General features: G+C 51.9%; 1 non-coding gene and 1 pseudogene across 1 annotated transcript in view; both read left to right on the top strand.

Annotated features, from left to right (window-relative positions):
* The first annotated feature begins 3237 nt into the window (after positions 1 to 3237).
* On the top strand, positions 3238 to 3383 carry LOC134228319 (5.8S ribosomal RNA; annotated as a pseudogene).
* Positions 3384 to 3628: 245 nt separating this feature from the next.
* Positions 3629 to 5000, top strand: part of LOC134228306 (large subunit ribosomal RNA) — a 4190-nt gene continuing 2818 nt past the window's right edge. Inside the window, exon 1 of the ribosomal RNA XR_009983951.1 lies at positions 3629 to 5000. This exon is cut by the window's right edge and continues 2818 nt beyond it. This is a non-coding gene — a ribosomal RNA (large subunit ribosomal RNA).

Genomic DNA, 5000 nt, shown 5'->3' with positions numbered 1-5000 from the left:
CAGTCAGTCAGTCAGTCAGTCAGTCAGTCAGCAGTCAGTCAGCAGTCAGTCAGTCAGTCAGTCAGTCAGTCAGTCAGCCAGCGTCAGTCAGTCAGCGTCACGTCAGTCAGTCAGTCAGTCAGTCAGTCAGTACAGTCAGTCAGTCAGTCAGTCAGTCAGTCAGTCAGTCAGTCAGTCAGTCAGGTCAGTCAGCTCAGTCAGTCAGTCAGTCAGTCAGTCAGTCAGTCAGTCAGTCAGTCAGTCAGTCAGAGGCAGTGCAGAGTGTACAGCACACAGGGTTTTGGCGTAGTCGCAGTCGCGAAACCGGAGCAACGCAGTGCGCCACCGGCCGGGGTGACATCGGATGGACCGAAAACCCTCTGGGAGGACACACGGCTCGATGAAAAGTGAATCCACCAGAGCACCAAAGCTAGGAAAACTGGACTTGATCCGGCGTGGATCACACGTCCGACCGCAATTCCGTTCCGAATGGGGCACGCCGTTCGTCTTGGGCACGCTGGCCGGGTAGGCACTGGCGAGCTGGCCAACGAGCACGGACGGCGGGACGACCATTCACCGTGGCGGTTGGTGGTGTGGCGTGGCGTGGGTCGAGAGAGAGAGAGAGAGAGAGAAGAGAGAGAGAGAGAGAGAGAGAGCGTACATGAATGTCATACGGCTACCACGGCTATGCGGGAAGGCTAGCGACCGTAGCAGGTATTGACCCGAACGAAACCGGCGTGCCTGAGGCACGCCAGCACGAGCGAACGAAATGGGAATCTTTGGCATTCTATTGTTGCTGTGCTGCTCAGCCTCGAGCGAGCATGAACGAACACGAAACGAGAGATACGGCGGCGGTCCCAAAACGCAAAAACACAAACGGCAAAACAGGTTGCGGTGAGGTTGTGAGGCGAACAGCTGCCCCTAGCGCAGATAACAGATAAAATGACAACGGAGAGCGCGCGAGAGAGAGTCTCCGTCGCGCTTGTTGTGTGTTACATTTAGTTAGTTGCGTCTGCGGCGAGAATTCTGGTTGATCCTACCAGTAATATACGCTTGTCTCAAAGGTTAAGCCATGTCGTCTAAGACAAACAGATTTAATGTGAAACCGCATAAGGCTCAGTATAACAGCTATAATTTACAAATCATTTACCAGTTACTTGGATAACTGTGGAAAATCTAGAGCATACATGCCAAATGCAGGGACACCTCGCGGAACCTGTGCAATTATTAGTCAAACCAATCGTCCTCCGTGACGCTGGAGTTGAAATCTGGATAATTTTGTTGATCGTGTGTCTCGCACCGACGACGGATCTTTCAAATATCTGCCCTATCAACTATTGATGGTCGTATAGAGGACTACCATGGTTGCAACGGGAACGGGAATCAGGGTTCGATTCCGGAGGGAGCCAGAAATGGCTACCACATCCAAGGAAGGCAGCAGCGCGTAAATTACCCAATCCCGGCACGGGAGGTAGTGACGAGAAATAACAAAAAGACTCTTTATGACGTCTTATAATTGGAATGAGTTGAGCATAAATCCTTCAACAAGGATCAAGTGGAGGCAAGTCTGGCCAGCAGCGCGGTAATTCCAGCTCCACTAGCGTATATTAAAATTGTTGGTTAAAACGTTCGAAGTTTCTTGTCCAACACGGGTGCTACCTCAATGAGGCGTAGGTCACTGGATTGTTGCGACTATAAGACTGGGTGCGTCGCCGGTTTTGCCTCGCGGCGGCGTGCGGCGTAGTGGCGCTGATGCCTTTCATCGGGTGCAGTGTTTTCCGCAAGCCCAGCTGCTATTACCTTGAACAAATTAGAGTGCTCTAAATAGGCTATCCTACGGCCGAGAATAATCTTGATGGAATAATGGAATATGACCTCGGTCTTAATATTCATTGGTTTGTAATCCAGATCAAGAGGTAATGATTAACAGAAGTAGTTGCATTAGTATATTACGCGAGAGGTGAAATTCGTAGACCGTCGTAAGACTAACTAAAGCGATTTGCCATGGATGCTTTCATTAATCAAGAACGAAAGTTAGAGGATCGAAGGCGAAGATACCGCCCTGTTCTAACCGTAAACATGCCAATTAGCAATTGGGAGACGCCTATTATGGTGTCTCAGTATTCCGGGAAACCAAAATTAGGTTCCGGGGAAGTATGGTGCAAAGTTGAAACTTAAAGGAATTGACGGAAGGGCACCACCAGGAGTGGAGCCTGCGGCTTAATTTGACTCAACACGGGAAAACTTACCAGGTCCGAACTTATTGAGGTAAGACAGATTAATAGCTCTTTCTCAAAATTAAGGTAGTGGTGCATGGCCGTTCTTAGTTCGTGGAATGATTTGTCTGGTTAATTCCGATAACGAACGTGACTCAATCAAATTAAAAGAACGCTATCAGCAGTCAGATGTTGATACCGCCTCCGGGCCGTTCGCGCTGGGGGCGGTGTAGTGTGACTCGATAATACGTCAACCCATCGCGGTTGACTTCGCTTAATAGGACATTGTGTTCAGCAAAATGAGATTGAGTAACAGGTCCGTGATGCCCTTAGATGTTCTGGGCTGCACGCGCGCTAGTGAGCAGAACGCGTACCCTTGAAAGGGCCGGAAATCGCTCCAAATGCTCATTTAGTCGGGATTATGGATTGAAATGGTCCATATGAACCTGGAATTCCCAGTAAGTGCTGGTCATTAGCTAGCGTTGATTACGTCCCTGCCCTTTCACACCGCCCGTCGCCTACCGATGGATTATTTAGTGAGGTCTTTGAAGGTGAACATTTGCTAGTCCCTGACATTTGAATCGCTGAAGTTGACCGAACTTGATGATTTAGAGGAAGTAAAAGTCTAAGGTTTCCGTAGGTGAACCTGCGGAAGGATCATTACTGGACCACCGCCAAACAATGATGACGAGAGTTGGAGCGAGGAGCGAGTGTAGTTGTTGTGTCTGTGGCGAGTACGGCGACCACCACCAGTGGGCTCCGTCCGGCCACCGCAGAGAGGAACAACAAACACAACAACCAAAAACCTGTGCGTTACCCTGTTCTGTGCTGTGTGTACTAGCCTTCCGTTGCTGCTGCTGCTGCTGCTGCTGCTGCTGTGCTGTGCTGCTGCCGCTGCGTCCATCTCGTCCATGTCGGTCCATGCGACATACGGAACCGGATCGTCAACGGCAACGGCAGCGGCTCCCCACACACCGTCCGTCCTGTGTGTGTGTGTGCGTATGTGTTAACTACTATTGCAAAAGAAACAAGAGAACAAACAAACCCTAGGCAGGGGATCACTCGGCTCGTGGATCGATGAAGACCGCAGCTAAATGCGCGTCAGAATGTGAACTGCAGGACACATGAACACCGACACGTTGAACGCATATTGCACACCGTACACAGACGATGTACTTTTGAGTGCCTATATTTATCCATTCAACGTGCGCCCGCGTGTACGCGTAGTGACGTTTTCCAACCGCCACCACCACCCCGGTGGTAGTAAACAGAAAACGTCTGTAGTCAGACGCGGCGCCCAGTGTTCGCCGGGCCGCCGCGGTTGATGAATACATCCCATCATGACCACATCACCACCACATCATGGCCCTGTGTGTGTGTGTGTGTGTCGTTGTTGTTGTATTCCATCACCCAGATGTAGGATCCTCCTATGTAGGCCTCAAAATGTGTGACTACCCCTAAATTTAAGCATATTAATAAGGGAGGAAAAGAACAACCAGGATTCCCTGAGTAGCTGCGAGCGAAACGGGAAGAGCTCAGCACGCAGGGGTGACGCACTGTTGCGCGTCCACCCGGTTCCGTGTACTGGAGCGTTCGTTATCTGCCGAACCGGTCGCTGGTTCAAGTTCAACTAGAATGTGGCTTTACTCCCAGAGAGGTGATAGCGTAGAGCGGCGCACCGACGGTAGAAGGACGCCCATGGAGTCGTGTTGGATAGTACAGCGGAGGTAAACTCCTTCTAAAGCTAAATATCACCACGAGACCGATAGCGAACAAGTACCGTGAGGGAAAGTTGAAAAGCACTCTGAATAGAGAGTCAAAAGTACGTGAAACTGCCTAGGGCTCAAGCCGTTGAACTCGATTATCCGAGCGGAGACATCTCACCTGCGGGGCCTTCCCATCCAAAAAGCGAGGGCCGGCGCGCAGGGCACTTGTTCTCCCGCGCACGAGGACACTGCGATCCATTACGAAACAGCTTTCGCGCTGCGACGCGCAGGTCGCCCGACAGTTGCCCCTGGTGCTTCCCCGGTGTTTGCCCCACAGTAGCGACGCTCAGTTCCGAAGGCCTGTGCCGCGAGGTGGGGCTGCACGTGGTGTGCAGTCGGGCGCGTGATGGATTCCCACGAGTACGACGGTGCCTTTACACCGGCACCGCGGACCGTCGATCCGCAGTGAAAGAATCGAGTTACCTCTGGGACCCGTCTTGAAACAAGGACCAAGAGTCATCTTGCGCGCGAGCCAATGGTCGTGTCTCCTGGAGCCAAAGGCGCAGAAAACATAACTTGCCTTGTTCTGCGGGATTACGGGCGCGGCTCTGCCTGTCCCTCCATCCCCGGTTGTACCCGGCATGCGGGCCGTTCCGGGTGGTGCGTTCATCGTGCCACACGCCGGCACGTGCCACAACATACCGCGAGTGCGCAGGATGTGACCCGAAAGATGGTGAACTGCCTGATCAGGTTGAAGTCAGGGAAACCCTGATGGAGGACGAAGCAGTTCTGACGTGCAAATCGATTGTCAGAATTGGGCATAGGGCGAAAGACCAATCGAACCATCTAGTAGCTGGTTCCTCCGAAGTTTCCCTAAGGATAGCTGGAGCACGCAACGTTTCGGAGCCTATTCTTATCTGGTAAAGCGAATGATTAGAGGCCTTAGGTTCGAAATGATCTTAACCTATTCTCAAACTATAAATGGGTACGACCATGGCATTCTTTCATGCCGTTGCAACGTTGACGCCGGCCGGACCCCTGCCTCCGGGTCCGGGCTTTCACGGGCGTAGAAGATATCTGTGTGCTTAGTGGGCCAAGT

The sequence above is a fragment of the Armigeres subalbatus genome, chromosome 3 (genome assembly GCF_024139115.2).
Source record: "Armigeres subalbatus isolate Guangzhou_Male chromosome 3, GZ_Asu_2, whole genome shotgun sequence".
Classification (NCBI taxonomy): domain Eukaryota; kingdom Metazoa; phylum Arthropoda; class Insecta; order Diptera; family Culicidae; genus Armigeres; species Armigeres subalbatus.
This window is presented reverse-complemented; position numbering and strand designations above follow the sequence as displayed.